The sequence below is a fragment of the Dermacentor silvarum genome, chromosome 2 (assembly GCF_013339745.2).
Source record: "Dermacentor silvarum isolate Dsil-2018 chromosome 2, BIME_Dsil_1.4, whole genome shotgun sequence".
In the NCBI taxonomy this organism is placed as follows: Eukaryota; Metazoa; Arthropoda; class Arachnida; order Ixodida; family Ixodidae; genus Dermacentor; species Dermacentor silvarum.
Window position 1 is genome coordinate 20,300,601 of NC_051155.1, and position 21,415 is coordinate 20,322,015.

At 44.9% G+C, this 21,415-nt stretch overlaps 1 protein-coding gene across 1 annotated transcript in view; it reads right to left on the reverse strand.

The window, feature by feature from the left end:
• The window catches only part of LOC119441353 (uncharacterized), a 257,145-nt gene that overhangs the window by 197,223 nt on the left and 38,507 nt on the right, over positions 1-21,415 (reverse strand). The window contains exon 2 of the mRNA XM_049661182.1: positions 2,125-2,177. The gene's annotated coding sequence lies outside the window, so the exon portion shown is untranslated. The remainder of the gene's footprint in view (positions 1-2,124; positions 2,178-21,415) is intronic.

The window sequence follows — 21,415 nt, forward strand, 5'->3', positions numbered from 1 at the left end:
TGTCCTGTGCTCTTTAATCGTCCGGTGTCGCGCTGTTTCTGTATTTTTCTAATGAAAATAACTCGATTTCTTATGTGTAATTTTCCTTTATTGAAGGAAAACCAGTGTGGACGTGTTTCTACGTGGTTGCTCTGTTAGTTCTTTAAGTTTTCTCACGTCGTGGCAGGCGAAATCCACTGGGGAGTGTGTTCCGCTAATCTGGATGCCACGAGCGTAGAGTAAATTTCGCGTGAAACCGCAATCGTTTCGCTCATTGCTAGCTTCTTACACAACCGGAGGTCGCTCGTGCTGCAGAGTCGTTTCAGGGCTCCGTCGTTACCTGGGTTCCAGGATCCGAGAGCACCGACCACGATTGCCTTGATGCTGACTCGCTGGTGGCGGCGCAAGAGGTACTCCCGTACGGGTTTGTACTTCTCGACCTTTGCTTGTCGAGCTGATTACAGTGTCTCGAGTAGGTTCTCGAACGAACAGGTTACGTCGATAATGATCGCCTGCACTCCCTTGGCAAGGACCCGATCGGGGCGGAGGTTCGTGTCACCGACGGGACTGTTCTCGCGAGTTACTGTGAGCTTCTTTGCGGCGGCGGTCTTCACTCGGTCAACAATTTTATTGTGGTGGCTTCTGTATGCAGAGCTGGGGCTCACGCGGTGGCACAGAACGTGCGGAAGGGTTTCCTGCGCATACCCGCACACCCTGCAGCGTGGGTCCGAGGCATATGCCCATGGCCTAGCTGCGTTCAGAGGCAGCAAGATGAAGCGTGCCCTGTGCAAGAAGCGCCAGTCACAGAACCGAGTGAAGCGGCCAGACCGCATGAAATGGGAGCTGGTGGGGTCGGCGGTGGCACGCTCCTTCAACTTTCCTTGGTTAGGTTTCTCCTGGAGGGCGTGGTCCCGTGCGCGCGCATGCTAGCCCAGAGCGTACATATGCTCAAAGAATGACTTGAGTCATTCTTTCAACTGATGCCTTTTTGTTATTCGCACACTGACCGGCTTACCATCTCTTCTAAAACCACAAACGCACGCCGCCTACGACACCTCTGAAGGCTTCCTAACCTCTCGCTCCCCCAAGACCCTCCAATGTCATTTTTGTTTTTCTTTGTTTTTTTTTTTTTTCAATTGTATTCCCACTCTCCGGGTCTTGTCCCCTCGTCTTAGAAACCACGCCTAGGGACGTCAAACTACAGCGCTCGTTTTCTTTTAAGACAGCCAGCCGCCACCGACAACGACCATATGTGACATCACTCTACTAAACCAATAAAACTAAGCTGCCGAAGATTATGAGGCCGCATTTGACGAAGATAGGTCCTCCTATTGAAACGTTGGCCAACCTTTCTGAGGCACCTATCCCTGCTTATAAACTTTATAACTCGCATGTCAGGTGTTCTGAGCCTCCTTGTGTACATTGTCCATTACAATTGCCACTATCAGCCTTTGCAATAAGAATTGCGGACCCAATTGTACATGTTGAACAATAAAGTGTACTTATTGTTGTCAGACACGCACCGGATGAGACAGTTTTTATAGGACTGAGAATACAGCAATACCTAAGCAAAGCACCTTTTCACGGAACCACGCAATCCAGTTATGCTCCACTGCAATTCTGATATTTAAGATGAGCCTGTCCATTGAACAAACAATTCGCCTTCTTTTTTGCTCTCCAACCTCAAATGAAACTCCTCACCGATCGATCACATCTAAAAAGAACCATCTTGTGATTCTGGTATGTGAAAGTGACGCCGCAGTTCATTTTCACTAATAATCTTCCGGCGTAATAGAAGCGTTAATCGCACACTAGTAACTCATTGTATAACCCACATGTTCACCCCTGTTCGTACTCAAATTATATGGAATTCTGTATGCCTGTGCTCTGTTCAAATGTCAATATAATATTTTACGTGTACTTTGCAGTACCCATTTTCTTCTATACTCCCTTATGAGATGAGCAGTACTCATAAATATATATGACAATGTAAAAATACGAATTTGTTTTCTGACCAAGAGAAAAAGTTAGTGTTTCCCTGAACATAGAATACGAGAAAAATCAATCAATCCAAAAGGTACCAGTGATATACACATTGAATAAAAAAAGATTGGTAACACCTGTTTTACAATTGGAGCATCTTACCTCAGAAAACAAAGCAGCATCATTCCGCAAGGCTAGACCGAAGATTCCATGAACTGCAAAGGAAGAACAAGAGCGGAGTTGAGCGTGGCCAAATGTCTGAGTGAGATGGGTTCAGGCTTTGTGTTTGAACATTACTCGAAAAAATGATCATGAAACAGCAAAACTAGAAACTGGAAATGTTTTGTGTTCTTTATTCTTCTGTAATTTTACTTGGATATTCTGTTGACACATTTGTCTGTCCCATGACAGAAAAAAAAGCGTGGTACATAGTTGACGACTATAACGAGTAAATCTTACTCTCCTTCGAACTACAGAGACTACGAAGGAATCGAGCTATAAGCGCTGCAATACGACTGAAGCACAGCGTACTAGCACAGTTCGTAAATACTTAAGTGGTCATGAAATTCCCATGTACCCCTAGGGATAGGTTGATTTGCTGCCTGAAGATGTCGCACCATGGCACTGGTGCTCACAAGGGCTACCTAGACGGGCATCTGCCACGGGACTAGTGTAGCGGCAGTCGCCACTTGAGCTGCTTTGTGCTTATGAACTGTCGAAGTCGTCGAAATGGTTTAATTAGCTCACTACGGGGAACTAAGCAGCAACGGCGATACCAGCCGCGAGTGACAAGAGTGACAGTGGCAAGAACTAGGTAAACATTGTTACGTTTTCTGTTCGGATTCCAAACAACGCGAAATATAGAAGGGTTCTTTACTTCGTAAAGAAGCGGGTGCTTCTCATTCAGCTCACCACTCATTCGGGTATGCGCAAATAACTTCGGCACCATGGACATTGTTCGTATTTACGCGCACGTCGTAAACAAACAAATTTTATCTCGGCAACGCCATAGCCAAGAACTCGCTGCTCAAACTGTTCCAATAACATTTGTGGGGCTTCCTGTCTACCTGTCGAAGCAAAAAGTGCCTTCTCAGTTCATATCTAGGTGGGATCGAAAGTCGGGAGAGTTGGCATAACTGCACTTACAACAACAACGCAAGAAGACATTGAAATCCGAATATTATTTCAACAGAAAGATCAGAACACGGGAGTGATAGCCGAAGCAGCTCACTGCGCAGGCAGAGATGCTGACTGCATTAATCAGGCTTTGATATCACTATCGCAAAAACAAATGACATACCTTGACAGCGCAGCACAATTTTTAGTGGGGAGAGTTGGTTGATTACTAAGGAACATATTAGCGTAACAAGGAAGGAAAGACTTAAGAAAGAGGAAGTAAATAGAAACCAATCGGGAGCTCACACCTGCTCCATTTTCCTTTCTCTCTCCTTCCCGAGTATTTATTTTATTGTAGCGTTAATATGTATTCCTTGATATCTCGTTTAGTGGATGGTACTAGGTGGGGACACGTGGTATTGCTTGTCCACAAGCAAAGAGTCTTTATTAGACATTGTGTCTACTGTCTACATGTAATACCTTCTTGAGTACGAATAAAACCAAATTCCGAGTCACTGCTGAAACCGTGTGGTTCTCCGTCTTTGTGACCTGTATTTTTAGCGCTGTTCTTAATAATACCCTATCTCAGCCTCTGCCTTTATAGCTTCTCGTTCATTACCTATTACAAATTCGCAAGAAACTAATCTGCACCCAAATAATTTACAAACTAAAAAAGATGTCTCCATCTGCTCAAGGTTTATAGGTATTGGTTTTGAACATACGAAGCCGTTGTTTATTAAATTATGTTACCCTGGAAAAATAAGCCATCGAAGGGTAGGTTATCCCAAACATAAAAAAATGAACTGTAGCGGCTAAGCAACATGAAAAGCTAAATAAACTAAAGGGAAAAGTAAAATAAAGTATACAACATAGGTGCTTGCAGTTTAGGGAAGAGCTATACAGAAAAACAATGTCACAGCACACGAGAAACTTTCGAATGGAGAACCGTTCGTGTCTGTGCGCAGAGCAAAAGCTGCAAGCGCCTTTTCTGTGACACGCCAGTCGCAGAAAGGATACCTCTATGCTTCGCCTTCTTTCTGTTTTTTTCGTATATTTCTTATTCTCATTTATTTCATTCTTTTCCGGGAAAGCGGACTGCCTTCTGAAGAGAGAACGAAAGAGTTAAGTGGTGTGCGTCTTCACGGCTCGATGGTTCACGTCGCAATGCGCTCCTTAACTTGGCTATACGGTGGTTGCCACCACTAGAATAACTTAGTTCCTAATGAAGCGAATTTCCGTGAGCTGAAGGGCCCGGCCGATCGTCTACTTAAAAAAATTACATCTTCCCAAAGGGGAACCCTGAGTAGTATGCGAAGCAGCCATGGGGTCGACTCAAGGTAGTTTTATCAGCTGTATCAACTTGGACATGTAGCAGCACCAGCAACGCGCAGAACTGTTGTCGACGCCGTCGGCGTTTTGCCCGCGTTCACACCGAACACGCGCGGCGTTGGTGACTGTTCCCGGTTAAAGTCCCTATATAAGAAAAGTACCGCCATCTACTCTTTCCTCCGCCGCCTCCTCTCCTAAAGCGCTTGCTTTTTCTTTACTTTTTGCTTGCGAAAGCCAAGTCGACGGTGGCGCACCTAGAAAGTCCACGTTGAAGATTTCAGGCCGGGCGCGCGCCGCCGCCGCCGCCGGCGACTGCGGCTGCGCAGAGGACTTTCAACATGGCTCTGAAGCGGAAAACAAGAAAATATAAAGAAGTGAAAAGCGCGCGCTATCATCGTCCAATAGGAGATACAGGATAGCACAGGAGAGAGCGAAGCGGCATTTGTCAAAGGATGGCGGTACTTTTCTTATATAGGGACTTTATTCCCGGTGCCTGTGACCTAAGCGGCTTCGCATTATCGCGCGCGGAGCCGCAGGTGTTGCCATTCGTTGCGCAATCCGGAGAGGAGGAATGCCGAGAGGAGAGGAGAGGAGGGGGAGGAGGATGCGCATGAATGCTCAGAGGAGAGGAGAGAAGACAAGGAGAGGAGGGGGAACAGGATGCGCATGCGCAGTAGTGGTGTGGACGCCACACGGCGGATGTATGGAGGCAGGGAGGGAGTGACATAGCCCCGACCATAAGATGCTTCGCCAGACCCCGGAAACTCTCGAGTTCATCAAATAGCCACAGAGGGCGAAAAATCAACCGCGTCGCGTTCCAGCATAAGCGCGCAAGTGGAGCTACTGTAATTTGGTCGCTACTTTCGTTCGTATTTTTTCTGCTAGGGGCGCTCAACGCGGCTGAATATTTGATGTATTAATGTACATATAATAACCGACAAACATAGTTACGGTGTCATTTTTTACAAAATAAGCAGTACATAGTTTTTTATTTAACTTCTGTTATTAGAGTCAGTGCTTTGTTACTAGAATAAAGGTTTTGAGGCCTCACTGACGTGTGATCAGCAGCAGCCCACTGGTATCGATTGCAGTCTGTGCCGTTTATCGATTCAAATTGTACGGCGGTTATATTTGCGAACGGGGTAGTCGTTTCCTTTAAGCAGCATCGCGCGCGTTCGTTTTAATTAGGTATTCATAATATCTCAGCCAGTTAATGCGTCCAACATTCGATAGCGGGCACCGAGCGAACGTGTTTAAAGACGGTGAACTTTATCAGCTGCGGCGTTTCACTGGCATAACGGCTGCATGCACGGCTTCCACTGTTAGTGATCTGCCGCTTCTGGCCGCGTAATGACGTGTTGCGTGAAAAAAAAGGTGCGGGCCAGCACGAAAATTCATCGCTGGAACCGAGCACAGTCTGCTTGAAGACTGCCCAGGAAAGCGCATTAACCTTGCAGCCCCTGGGCGTGTGCGCCGGTGAGTAAAAAAGGAGTGCTTCGCATTTTCAACTTTGAATTTCTTTGCGTGCATAAAACAGATTCCTCCGGTCATTTCTTAAAAGTAGAAAATAGTAATAATTATACAGTTATTGCCCTTCCAAAGCAATTCAAACGAGCCTCTTGCTGTTTTGCCAAGTTGCTAAAATTGCTAACATGAGTACAGCACAAATAATAAAGTTTTTGCTGTTTCTGCATAAATCATACACCGAGATAAATTCACTGCACATTATTGACAAATGTACAACTGGTGATACAGTGACATTAGCTGCATTTGAGACATAATAAAATGACTGTGTTTATATACTAGGGTCTGGCAGAAACAATTGTGCTCTAATTGATGCTTGACTAACCACAGCCCACACAAGGACACCACTGAAAGAAATGCACAATAAAAACAGTGTGTGTGTGTGTGTGTGTGTGTGTGTGTGTGTGTGTGTGTGTGTGTGTGTGTGTGTGTGTGTGTGTGTGTGTGTGTGTGTGTGTGTGTGTGTGTGTGTGTGTGTGTGTGTGTGTGTGTGTGTGTGTGTGTGTGTGTGTGTGTGTGTGTGTGTGTGTGTGTGTGTGTGTGTGTGTGTGTGTGTGTGTGTGTGTGTGTGTGTGTGTGTGTGTGTGTGTGTGTGTGTGTGTGTGTGTGTGTGTGTGTGTGTGTGTGTGTGTGTGTGTGTGTGTGTGTGTGTGTGTGTGTGTGTGTGTGTGTGTGTGTGTGTGTGTGTGTGTGTGTGTGTGTGTGTGTGTGTGTGTGTGTGTGTGTGTGTGTGTGTGTGTGTGTGTGTGTGTGTGTGTGTGTGTGTGTGTGTGTGTGTGTGTGTGTGTGTGTGTGTGTGTGTGTGTGTGTGTGTGTGTGTGTGTGTGTGTGTGTGTGTGTGTGTGTGTGTGTGTGTGTGTGTGTGTGTGTGTGTGTGTGTGTGTGTGTGTGTGTGTGTGTGTGTGTGTGTGTGTGTGTGTGTGTGTGTGTGTGTGTGTGTGTGTGTGTGTGTGTGTGTGTGTGTGTGTGTGTGTGTGTGTGTGTGTGTGTGTGTGTGTGTGTGTGTGTGTGTGTGTGTGTGTGTGTGTGTGTGTGTGTGTGTGTGTGTGTGTGTGTGTGTGTGTGTGTGTGTGTGTGTGTGTGTGTGTGTGTGTGTGTGTGTGCCTTTCTGACATGGAACGTTTTGTGCACTGTTCTTTGTCATACATGAATAACAAACTCACCCACACTTGAACCATACTAACTGAAGCTCTTTTTTCTTTGACTCCAGCCTGGAAGACGCTGCTGATATTTGGACTCATCACTTTCGACTCTATAGTCTCTCTGGACGTACAAGTGAACAGTGAACGTGTCACCACAGGAATATCGAGGGCCAGAATATTCACAGGGTATGTTTCTGAACACTTACACTAGAACCGTGATTTGTACATTTATGGGACTAACTTTTGTTTCACCAATTTTTGTTTGCATGTGTGTCATGGCTTTGTAATTTCTATTTTCAGGAAGACGGACAAAAGAGAGATTATTCGTCTGCAGGCTGCCCACACTAAGCCACAAGAAGCTTAACTGTCACCATAATGACAACAGGTGCTCTTGAACTACGTGCCTCACCATGAAATGTTTGGACGTTGACCAGATGGAGAGGTGTGAGCCCTGTTAGGAAAGCAGCAGTCTATAGTTCTGTATCATACCAAGTGGGAATGAGAAACTTGACATACAAGCTTAGTTGCTTTTAAGGGCGCTTTATGACAATCGGAGAAGTAAGATGTTGAGTCCTAACTTGTTTCTTTTCCAGTCATTATAGCCATGACGACCAGAACAGAAACAATGTAGCAAGCTCCTACTTGCTAATGCACAAACTCTGTCATCTGCTCCTTGCAAATCAGTTTGACGGGCATTAGTACCACGAAGTATCACATGCTCCCTCACAACCATAATTTGTTACATGAAACTGCAAAAAATTTTAAAAGATCAAAAGCGCTCAATGCAATTTTAAAGAAATGATACATCATGTTGACTGAAACTCTGGCAGTCACTCTTCATTTTATTATTTTTTTTTTGTTTAAAGTACTCTCAGGGCCACATGGCATTAAAGTGGGGAGTGGTTACAAAGTAGTAGAGTAAAACAAATAAGTGCAGTGAGTTCTCGTACCATAATTATTCTCCTGATTATACAAAGTTAGCTCATGTTTTGCAAGAAAGTTTGTTAACTGTGATGGCTACGATATTTGATGGTTCCATTTCTGAGATGTACGGCAGATGAAAGATTGAAAGAAAGACTGTGTCACATGAATCAATTCTTACCTTACTGCTATGATCGACGCAGTTTGAAATGTACTGAGGCCGCAGTACGAAGTCGTCATGAAGTGCGGTGTGACGGTAAAGTTCATCAAATAGCAAAAGACGGGCGACCTTGCGGCGATGCTAGTGGAATAAGTGCTAGATTAGTTTACATTGAGGTTATACTCATGGTGCGGTTATAACTTGAAATAATGAAACGAGTAGAGTTATTTTGTACCAATTCAAGTGAAGTAATAAGATTAACGCGACTGGGATCCCGTATTGCAGATGCACATTCAAGTTTCGAACGAATTAGTCTTATAAAGCTGTAGTTTTAAAGTAGACGCTGCTTTGGAAAAGTTGCGCCGTAAGTACCCCAGCATGTAATTAGCATTTCTAATGACGTACTCTATATTAACGGTCCAATTTAAGCTATTTTTAATGTGTACATCGAGATATTTATATGACATGACAAAATATAAGGGAACGTTGTTAACATGGCAAGTGCTAGGATTAGAATTAGATCTGGATACAAGTATTTTACATTTGTTTACTACAAGAGGATGATTGCCAGTTTGCATTAAATCAGTAATTAGGCTAGCCCTACACCATAAGAGATAGCTAGAAAAGGCAAGCTCACGCAACCGGCCAGCCTATTTCACACTTCACAAACTTGAGAAATCACTAAAAACAATTTTTCTTTCTCTTCAAACAGCAGATGACAAACCCGAGCATGCTCCAAAAAAGATTTTGAAATGTACTCGCAGAATAAAATCGGCTTAACATTCTGCGAATCAACAGTGGACGAGCAAGGGAAACCAAAGCGTGGGAACTTGTCTTCTCTCTGTATGTCTCGTGAAAAATGTTACGCAATCCAGCTTCTAGTATGCTATACCAACACGCCCAGTATTCAACCTTGGCAAGTTATCTTCGTCTCGGCACTCACAAATATGTTTCCTTGGTGAAACATTGGCTCCAAGCTGAGGCTTCCCTTGCTCACCTCTGTTACTCAACTGAAGTGTTAATCTCCTTGCAATCTCTTTGCCTTGTTTGAATTTATATACCGAGATTCTTTTTCAACGTGAAACCGAAAGTTGCATTTTCCAAGTATCTGTGAGCATTAATTGGGCTTGCTTATATGTTGATTTAGTGTCCTTGTTTATTCACACAATATTTGTAGAAGTCCTTGTAAGCACTGCTGTTTCCATTACCTTCCTTGGTTTCCATACGAGTACTCCACTTGTGTCAAAGCCTTTGCTGCCGCACCTGCACACTAAATGTGCAGCAGAAGATCAAGAGCAGAAAATATGTGACGTAAAATCTAGCATAATGCCCCCTCCCCCCATTGCAGCCTGAGCTTATTTTGCCGGCAGTACATTTTTGCCGGGCAATTTCTTATGTTCCTTTCTTTAATCTAGCTGAACTCTTCGAACGCAGAGAATATAAAACGTCAAGCAGCCCTGTACGCAATACAAGTACGTGGGTAGCTCGGCATAAATATCGCTGTCTGAAACTTCGTTATTCCTGCTTTAGTGGCACGCTGAACACGACGAGAAAACTTCGCTCGATTTCAGCTTTGTGTTCCATTAAATAGATGGTTATCTGTGTTTCTGTACGTTGCATACTCAGTGACGGACAACATTTCCACCTGACCTGTATGAAAATTATGAGTATACGCTGCTCCATTCACCATTGACAATAAACAACGTAAGCTTACTTGTTTGAAGTGTTTTATTGCCAGTTGAGGCCTCTCGGTCACCTGGCGACATAATAAAAATATCTGTAGTCATATTAGAGTACAGTACGCAAGAATATCGTCCCGAAAGCGGTAACAAAACGCCCAAAACCAGCGAGCGAGCAGCGCGACGAGCCCTACGAACCGCTACCGTAGCGGCAATATTTCTCACTGCGTAATGATGATGATGTTAGTTTTGATTGTGCCAGCGCCATCTCTCGGTCGCATACTTTAGTTCACAACGCCACCGCTACGCTTATTTTTGTTGCACTGTGGGAACAAATCTTGTTTCTGTACCTTTATCGAGGACTGACGCAGCCCAACACCTAAGCAAGCTAGCGCAAACTATGACATTGGAGAAGTGGCATACAACTGAATTCACCCAACATTGGCTGCATTCTCTCGACCCATCTATGCAGCGGCGGCTTTCGCCTGGATTTCCGCGAAATGAGGAAACAATGCTGTGCCGCTTACGCTTGGGTGTTGCATTCACCAATGGTTAAACGTGTTTGATTGGAATGGCTGATAGCGCCGAGTGTAATGCCTGCGGTGTCGATGAGACTATAGAACACCTACTATGCTACTGTCCATCTTTTCAAAACGAAAGACATCACCTCTGCAACGTTCTCAATAGGCTAGATAGAAGACCGTTCACCTTGAGCAAGATCTTGGGACCATGGCCTCGAATATCACAGCTGCAAAAGGCCACAAAAGCGCTGCTGCGATTTTTAAAAACTACAGGACTGAGTGACCGTCTATGACCCGGACTGATTGATCAAAAGTGATAGAACAGAGATCTGTTGCTACGTCGGCGATATCAACAGTGGACTTTCTATTCTTCTCTTATTCTCTCTCTCCCCTTTTTCCTTCCCCCAGTGTAGGGTAGCCAACCGGGCTCAGTCCTGGTTAACCTCCCTGCCTTTCATTAAATCATTTTCTCTCTCTCTTTTTTGTTGCACTGTGGAAGCTACAGTTTCCCTTCTCTAAGTTTGTATGGGTGTTCTGTGGCTTCGTATCTAAAAACTCGCGCTGAGCGGCGCAGTTGTTGGAGTTATCGGCAAATTTATGCGCAAGTGTCAAATGATCCATTCAGAGAAATGCAGCTACACTAGCGTAAAACCTGTGGAGGTGCGAAGCATGCAGTGATACACCGTTAATGGGCTCATACTGCCTTAAGCAGTATGAGCAGTACTGTAAAGGAATATGTTTATCTAGGTCAATTACTCACAGGGGACCCTGATCATGAGAAAGAAATTTACCGAAGAATAAAATTAGGTTGGAGTGCATACGGCAGGCATTGCCAAATCCTGACTGGGAGCTTACCACTGTCGTTGAAAAGAAAAGTGTACAATCATTGCATTCTACCGGTGCTAACATACGGGGCAGAAACTTGGAGGTTAACAAAGAAGCTCGAGAACAAGTTAAGGACCGCACAAAGAGCAATGGAACGAAAAATCTTAGGAGTAACGTTAAGAGACAGGAAGAGAGCGGTGTGGATCAGAGAACAAACGGGGGTAGACGATATTCTAGTTGACATTAAGCGGAAGAAATGGAGCTGGGCCGGCCATGTAATGCGTAGGATGGATAACCGGTGGACCATTAGGGTTACAGAATGGATACCAAGAGAAGGGAAGCGCAGTCGAGGACGGCAGAAAGTCAGGTGGGATGATGAGGTTAGGAAATTCTCAGGCGCAAGTTGGAATACGCTAGCGCAAGACAGGGGTAATTGGAGATCGCAGGGAGAGGCCTTCGTCCTGCAGTGGACATAAATATAGGCTGATGATGATGATGATGACTGCCTTAAGCAATGGCTTAAGCAAAGGCCCCGTAAACGCGGCCTCCCCATTACGACGACAGAAGTGAAATTCGATGCTGGAATGAAGAGCGGCAACGCAGCCAGCTGTGGAAGATGACGACGACGACGAGCAAGGAAGCGCTCGGCACGCGCCACGCGGGACGCTCGGAATGCGCTCGTGCCGAGCGCGTGCCGCTACGGTGACGGCGACGACAGGAGATGCCGACAGCGCATAACGTATTTCGCACCTAAAAATGGGGAGAAGCAGTAAGAGAAAATAGCGGAGGTATGAAACATAACGTAACTCTGTCGTAGCCTGCCATCTGCGATACAGAACGTGCCATATCAGCGGTGAAGTGAGCAGCTCGTGCAGGGCAGGGTCGTAGCGGCCGACGGCCTGTATTATGACTAGAGCCGAATACCACTGAACGATGCCTAACAACAGCCGCATGCAATATTTCTAGGGCATTATTATCGTTCTACATTAACGGTAAATGACAATATATTGCATTTTAATCCAGCATTATAATGTACATGGACATAGCTCGTAACACTACCTGCGAGGTTGTGGGAAATTTGCCCCCTTTGCGCGGTGAATACCGCTGGAAATGCGAGACAGCTCCTCGCACACAGTAGGGCCTTTTAGACCAAAAATTTGTGTTTTTGACTGTCCCGTTGCACCTACACACCTGAACATACCGGCCTAAAATGCCAATCCACTTGTATGGCCAATGCCGCAACACTTTCAGTCGCGCACGTAATCGTGCAGTTAAGTGCAATAAAAGTGCGGTATTTCCTTCTCAGATATCCGTCAAGCAGTACAACTGCCAAAATTAGTGGTTCCACTAGTTCGAACTGCTAGTTCGGATAATCGTGCGCAAACTCCATGCTGCTAATACTAGTTTACGCATGGAGCTACTTCTCTGCATATAGGCCAAACATTGCCCACTAGCTTACAAGCTGTCCGAATTCGGGCAACAGCGGACAGTCGGCGTTGCAACTGTGATGTCACATCAGTAATAATCGAACACGTTGAAACTATATTTACCAAGGTTTCACATGCGAATAACAGGATCAGATTATCCGGATCGCCGTAGTGTGGTCTCCATATTAATTTTGACCACCTAGGGTTCTTTAACTTGGAGCTAAATATAAATGAGCGCTATTGCAATTTGCCCACTTTAAAATGCGGCTGCCGCGGCCGGGATCGAACCCTCAACTTCCATCTCGGCAGCGCAATGCCGCAGCCACTAAGCTACCGCAGTGGGTATACCGACTACCTTACATCCAAAGTCCTTTCATTCGTTACCACGTCGGAAACGCGCGCTTGGTTGAATAGTCCTGCAGCCCGAGACACCGACTGCACAGCCGCCGCCCGATGATGAGGTATTGGCAACCCCTCTGTAACGGGGTGGTCACAAGTAGTCGCTTAGCCTGCTTGAGTAAATCATTTATGCTATACACGCTTTTAATTCTAGCATTTTTGTAAACATCTCTTTGACCTTTCTTCGCTTCCTCACACCTTCCCTATCTACCTTATATCGATACACTTGACGGTAACAGACCCGGTCGTATCAATCTTTTCCCTGATTTTTTTCACCAATAATCTAAATGGATCTTGATTACCTCGACTACTAAGCGGTTGATGCTTTCGTCCACTTTAAATGCAAGCGCTTCTGAAAGGAGTAGCTACGTTACCTACGGTCCTCACTGGGTGAATCCCTTCGCATTCCATTAGGATGTACTGAGTGGTCTCAGCAATTTTGCTGCAGCATACACATGCCTCATCTATTTCCGAATATTTGCTCCGGTATGTTTTGGTCCTTAGGCAACCGGCTTGAGCCTCAAATAGCAAGGCACTGCCTTTGCGTTCTCGTACAGATTTTCCCTTCTAATTTCTTTCTTCTCGTTTTTGTAAATATCCATTGTTCTTTTTGTTTCCATTCTTTACATCCAATTCAATGTTTCTATTTCTCTCACTTTCTTTCTAATGACTCCTGGTTGTCTATTTACAGTTTCGATTATCCTGTACTTGGTTGCCAACTTCCTTGACCTCTTCCTCTATTCTGTGTCCACGCTTTTCATGTAGAGATACTTGTGCACTTAAGCCGCCCATTTATTTTCATCCATGTTCCTGAGCCTTTATTCAAAACTAATTTTGCTCTGTCCTTCTCTGACTTCAAAAGATGCAGGCCCAACCCATGTCACCTTGCACTGCCTCATTTGTGGTTTTACCGCGGCTCCCAAAGCCAACCGGCCTACTGATCTTTGGTTAACTTCCAAGCCCGACAAGTGATTAGATTTTAAGCATACAATGGCTTTTGCGAACGTTAGCACCGGCGCCATTAGTCCTTTCCAGATTCCACGCACCACCTCATACTTATTGTGGCCCCACAGTAATCTATGTTTCATTATTGCTGCATTCCGCTACCTTTTATTTGCAGGTTATTTGGCGGGTGCTTGAGTAAGTCTTTGCTTCGTTTATGTGTACGCCGAGTTATTTATAATGCTTGAATATGGGTATGACTTGTTGAATTGACACCACGTAATTACACGTCTTTGTAATTACTCTCAATTACAATTGCCCGTCGACCAGTGGTCGCGCCCCTATCAGTAGCTTCTATCCCTAAGCAATTATTCGACGTGAGTGTGATGATCAGTAAAAGGTATAGAAGCACTACGATACTAAGTCCAAGTACCAACACTATGCGACAAGTGCGACAAGACACCCGCCTGCTAAGCGACATGTACAAGGATCAACTATATCAATATACATAGTGATGTTATGATTTGCATGATTGTTTCCCTGAGCAGTAGCAGCTTCTTCAAAAATTAGGAATACGTGGCTCTCTTATGTGAGATATGTCAGCCTACAGTTGCGGGTTGGGTGAAGCTGCACACAAATGGTAATTGATGATAGCACCAAAATGAACAAAAGTTATTTCTCTAGATTTTTATTTGCTCTTATTTCTCACATAAAATTTTCACAGCCTGCTGGTAACAATTCATTAAGTTCACTTGCCGTCAAGCTTAAACAGAAAAAAAGATTGTTGAAATCCAACAGTATATGTAGTTTGCGCTCGGAAAATCTTCCGTAACAAAACAAAATTGTTTTTTTTTTCATTATATGTTGACATTTTGTTACAGCGTAGCGGAATAACCTTGATATTAAGTAACATATCACAAAACACGTGCTGCAGAAGTTCACTAATTACGTACTAATTTAGTTTACTAAATACAGGTTAGAAAGTTAAGAATTAGTTGGTTTAGCGTAAGTATGTATTTTAAATAATACGTAAAAATGGCCCATTTCGCTCCACTTTTTTCGCAGATGTCTCACACACAGACGTTTAAAGGGGATAAAATGTGATATGGCAGGATGTGATTAAGTGTTCAACTTCACATTTACCCAAGCTACTGAAGGCGCCCGCAATTCATTATTAGGCATCGATAATAGGAAAACCGAAAGAGAACAAGAACTGCAAATCACCCACCAAAAATTGCACCAGGAATAGCAAATTATGTCTCCATGATAGCGGACATTTTAATTTGAACTGTGTTCCCAACGGAAGCCTGTGGCACTGCTTAAAGCAGTGCTTACTATCACACAAGAGTTTATCAAGAATTCGTGGAAAAACGACAGACACCGCTGAATGAGCTGACGCTTCCAAGTTCACACATTGTGGTGAGAAAGTCCTTTTTTATTAACCTCATTACTCTTTGCAAGTGGCGTCAGGCAATTGAAACCAATAAAATACTGCAAGAACGTGCTGAAGGCGTAATAAGCGATTCAAAGGGAAAAAAGTGCCGGTACAAAAACATTTAGAAGCAATACTCTGCATTCCACGTGCACTGCAGCGTCTTCACAGTTTCGTATTCCCGTCTCCAATGTGAATTGGACATGATTGCCCGCTTTTCCTTCCTTTTTATTTTTTTGCATAATGTCAGCGTTACCGATTTTCACTTGACCAAGAAAACAGCTGTACACAAGGTTCTACAAATATTAGCGCAGACAAGAGCAAAAAAAAAAAAAACATAATGCTTCTGTACTTGATGAGTGGAGTAGACATCGTACCCCGTCGTCATACTACACGAGAGGGCTCGTTGTCCAGAGCCAGTTCGCGCCACGTCCTTTTTTTTTTATCGAAGGGAACGAACGTTGTGATGGCCCAAGTGGCTATTCACGCGATTTAAGTCCGCTTTGCCGTGCCAGAGGCATCTCGACTTTTTTCTATTCAGACGACGATTCTCCTTCGAGCCAAGAGACACGTCCGTGGAGCTCAATGTCTGCTTATCGCGACGGCTAGGGGGGGGGGGGGGGGGGAACATGAAAGGAAGGAAGGGAGAGGAGGGTAGCGGGAACGTTGCGCAGGACACGCGGATGCTCCTCACCGTAAACAGGCACGAAGAGCTCGTTGAAATGCGCGCCACGTTTCCCGTCAACAAAGGACGTGGTTTTGCGAACGCTTCGTCGCACGTATCCTCCACGTTGTGTAATAACGTTGTTTCTCCTTTTGGTGTTTTATTATAACATCTTACTTTTCGCTAAAGCTATCATCGTCATAATAAAAGAAAATGCGTGTTTGCACGAGGACGTTCGGAGGGATCCGCGCCGAATTCCTCACTCGGAAAATGAAATCCGCGAGAGCGCCGAGGCGTGGTGCTCGCTATGGCGGTGGCAACGAAGCGCTCCCTTCGTGCTCGGATTTGCGCTAGAGAAAGTGGCGCGAGATTGCGTGTGCGCTCGTACCGGCGCTCGCGCTGCCCTAATTTGGAAGAGATCCGTGCCCGGCAGCGCAAGCGCCGTGCGATGGCGAGGCGCAGATTGAGTCAAAGAGCTCGTCATCGCGTTTTCGCGAACCACAAATTGAAAATTGCCATAAGTATGCACACTCCAAGGTCCACGACAGAATACAAATCGTTCTTGCCGCATCTGTAGTACTTTCTAAATATCACCGAGGTTGCCGCAAACATGTACACGTTCACTTCGCATTCATGCGGATAGTGTATGCACTCTGGCAAAGAAGATGAAAGAGATGCATATTCATGCAGCTGTGTGACAAATTTAAGCGAGCTTCCTGGACAGCACGGAAAGAACGATCGCAGCAAATACGGGAGACCATTTCTGCCTTGTACAAATCCCTTTGGTCACTGCGTAAACACGCAGCTTGGAATTCAGGGGTGAAACTCACGATGCCATGTGCCCCGGCAATGTGTTGTCAGGCCAAGTTTTCTGCTGCAACACAGCGCCTGGCATGCACTAATTCTTATTACAACTTTCTTCTTCGGATACAGTTGCTACAGGAAATATTTGCTCGCAATGCTAAGGAAATATGACGTTATTGTTATAGCATGGACTTATTTTCCTTGCTTGTGGAAAAAATATTTTTGTTTCTTATGACACGTAACACGCAAGCTCTGTTTTTGCAAGCTCAACAAGGACCCATAGTGCATATCTGCCACAGTAAAACGTTACAGAGGCGCATAAGCCTCTCTACGTGCATTGAATGCGAAAGCATTCTGACTCTGCTGCGCGATAGTTTTCACTTGGTAATCTAGTTTAGAGCACTGCACGGGCTCAGGCTTACCCGAAAGCCCGAGCCCGGCCCGGCCCGTGGGCCGGGCCGGGCCGGGTAGCACAGTTTTTTCACGGGCTCCGGCCGGGCTCGGGCACGGCGTGTGCTTTTTGACTCGGGCCCGGGCCGGGCTCGGGCTTTCTGGTGGTGTGCATGTAACGTGCAGCGAGTTTTTCTCGGGTGTCTCAACTCTGAAAAACATTATTTTTCGGTCTCGGGCCGGGTTCGGGCCGGTTTCGAGTCGGGCTCGGGCCGGGCTCGGGCCTAAGGTAAAGGGGTGGCGGGCCGGGCCGGGCAGGTAACGTAGATTATTTCCGGGCCCGGGCCGGGCCCGGGTCTCGCCATAAAAGTTTTGATCGGGCTCGGGCGGGCAGCCCAACGTAAAAACGGGCCCGGGCCGGGCCCGTGCTCAAAAAATCGGCCCGTGCAGTGCTCTAATCTAGTTAGGCCTAATGTTAAGAGACAGGAAGAGAGTGGTGTGGATCAGAGAGCAAACGGGAATAACCGATAATATAGATGACATTAAGAGAAACAAATGGAGCTGCACTGGCCATGTAATGCGTAGGATGGATAACCGGTGGACCATTAGAGTTACAGAATGGATACGAAGAGAAGGGAAGCGCAGTCGAGAACGGCAGAAAACTAGGTGGGATGATGAAGTTAGGAAATTTGCAGCCGCAAGTTTGAATAAGCTAGCGCAAGACAGGGGTAATTGGAGATCGCAGGGGGAGGCGTTCGTCCTGCAGTGGCCATAACTATATTCTGATGATGATGAATGTGCTCGAATTGAACAAAGCCAATTTTCTGGTTAAGCCACCCATATTTTGGGAGTGGGGCAGGTCGTTCTTGAACGTGTGCCCACTCAATTTTCGAATTGGGCAAAGTCACTGTTTTGGGTGTGGGTCACCCAAAAATTTGGGGTTGAGCCAGAGAACATTTGGGGTTGAGCCAGCCAAATTTGGAAGTGGGCAAGGTTGCTTTTCAACGGGGGTCAACTCAATTCTTTATTTGTCCAAAGTCAATTTTTTGGGTGTGGGCCACGACGTCCGTCCGACGCCGTGGCTGTTCACCGTGGGATTTTTCAGTGTGAGCCGCAGCAGGTCCAGCGCCGGGAACGTGACGCCATCACTTAGCCACGTGGGTTTTCTTGCCATCGGATGTTAACGCCGGACGCTCGCCGGATTTTCCGCTTCAAAGGTGGCCGGACATGTTACCGTCCAGAAGGAGGTAAAATTGTGAAAACACTCTAGGGGGACTTACATAAAACTACTAAACCCCAATAAATAATAATAAAAAAACTGAGTAAAACACAAGCCGTAGCAGAATTATAATGCAATAGAAGAAGTATTAGAACAAGTAGAAGTAATAGAACAAGTAAAACCATCTTTCTGATTAAACAATTCTAGTGAATAAATAAATAGCACTATTCACCATAAAACAATAAAGTTCGTGTTATTTCACTAGTCAAATTGCATTATTGTTTACATATAACATCATGAAACAACCGCATGTGGGGCATATAAGGCTTTCCCCTTAAAATTACGATCTTATAGATTTATAAGAAACTGGAGAGAAACTTCAGAATGTAAAGTGCTCAAAATGAACCTTTGTCACGTCTGTATGGCAAGTAATTTTTGCTCTCCTTACGTGCACGCCCTAAACCACTGAGGATGGGGTGTCATTTATCTAACAAAATACACAACGTACGCATGCGCGTGCAATATTTGTTTTGTGATTCCTGTGGCTTCCTTTGTATCTGCCCTATAAGTATCTATCTCTACATTCATGCGTCCCTTACTGAGGTGGTTTGCCCCCTTTGTCTGACTCTCTCCTTTATGTCTTTGGATTTGAACAACAATAACAGCGACGACAACTCTGTTCGAGGGTTTCTTAAAAAGCACAAAAAACGATGCAGTATAAACCATAAAATTATGTTCTGATCAGCCATTCCGGAAAAAGGATTGCAATATCTCTCAGGGAAGGAAGAGCATATGGCGATGTGCTGCGCTGTCGTCAAAAATGGGCACTATTAGAAAAGTAGGAGATTCCTCGTGCGCTTGCTCCATTTTGTATTCGACAGAACAGATAGTAGAGAGTAGCTTCCAGCGCTACGTAAGTTGCTAGAAGTTATGTGTTGAACATAAACTGGTTTATTACTTTGTTTTTCACAGGTTTTGTGCACGGCATTTGTATTTTGACTTCCAAAATAACAAACGAAATTGTGGTCTATAAAATATATTGAGTGCGGTAAATGGGAGTGTTGGGCTAGTGGAGAGGGGGGGATAAGGTGCATGGTTGTCGATGGATTATTGCCCGTTTTATTTTTTTAGTTTCTGAACAATTTGAACCAATATCAAGAAAATGTATTGAGTTTGTCATGCGATTCGGAATGCACATATATTCAGGTGTTGAGCACAGTGTACACAAGGGCTTCGAGACGCATGTGACTGTCTCTTCGATTTCAGTTTCCGATTCCTCTTGATTTCCTGAGGAAACGACAAAACTGAAACTGTAAGAACCCAGCCACGGCACCAGTATTGTAGGCACCATCATAGTCAAACGATATATTTCGACTTCACACCCTCAGAATAATGTCAATCATCTTCATGAAATAAGCGGATAGTAAATTCCACGTTACAGGTCGTCGGAGTTCGCATGGCATAAGCGCAAAGACGACAGTGTATTGCACGGATGCAAGCACGGAGTGACGCGAGTCGGGGCAGTGGACTACTCGTCTAACAATGCGTGCACATGTACAGCGAAGTGTCGCTGAAAGAAATTCTGCGCATGAGCAATGTGGGCGCATGCTTGTGTGTGAACGCGCTGTCTCAAAAATGCATACACTGCCGGACGCAGCGTCGTAGCAGGTGCAATGCAGAAACAAACAGACGTTTTCACGTGTTAGCAGAGCGCACAAACACGAGAGCGGTATATAAGAAAATATGACGAGACGGGTCCCAGTTGGCGCTCAAGAACGTGTCCCGTGAAGCAAAATGTAAACGGACGACCTAACTTTACTATGCGCGCTTAAATTTGCATGAGTTTTGCTAGTCGCATTTACTTGTAGAATGCCGGCGGAGCTACACTTTAATAAGCACTCATTACGTACTTGAACGCATGTTTCAGTACATTTGATATTTTTTTCAGTAATTGGAAGACTTCTCGCTAGGGCTTCCACAATAATAATAATAATAATAATAATATATTATTATTATTATTATTATTATTATTATTAACAATAAAAATAATGACTTACGTATCTGCAGATCGAATGAATGTCGCTGCGCACAAACTATGGCTTTCAAACATGAAGTTATTGCTGCTGAGGACATTTAATAATTTCAAAATTTCTTACGAAAATGTTCGCACACTCTCAAACACTTCCGTTTTAAGTATGCTGTGTTGCATATGTTCTTAGTTAAATTTCACTATTGTAAAATATTTTTCTGTGTATATCATGTTGATTCTCTTATATATTCTCTCTCTTCTTATTCTCTCCCTCTGTATATATATATACATATATGTATATATATATATTCAACTGATGAATGGTGCCGCTTTTTTGTGTTGGTTTAATAAATGCATAATTTAGTGTGATGAAGGCAGGACCGTTGGTAAGCATATTTTGTGGCTTTTCGCCAAATAACAAATAACTGAATGAGTAGAGGACGATAGTAGAGGACGATATTACTAGCCGCTTCTACCTCATCCTTCGTTACACATGCGACTTGCACATCTCTGAATCTACATTTAATTGCAGCTATGTTGCTGCTCTCGGTACAACTAAGGGCTGCATAAAGTTATTTCACTATTTAATGGTGGTTTAATTAACACGACTACCACCAGATATTTACAGCGGAGCTGATTAAGCCGGCCGTAAGTTGTGCCGCGAGCCGCAAAACCTCGCCGAGCTATGACGTCACTTTGTTGCCTGGCAACCACCTCACGGAGCGGCGTGTGCTTCGCCTCCTCTCCGTGCCGTGCAAATTTTGCCCTGACATGGAATGTTAAAGAGAGGGAAGGCGAGCATGCGCGCGGTGGGCGCAATGCTCGGGAGAGGCAAAGAGAAAATGAGAGCGAGAAAGAGAGAGAGAGAGAAATTGTAGCAGCAGCAACGAGGCAAGGCGCAGAGCTGCTACCGACGCCACCCGCGTTTCC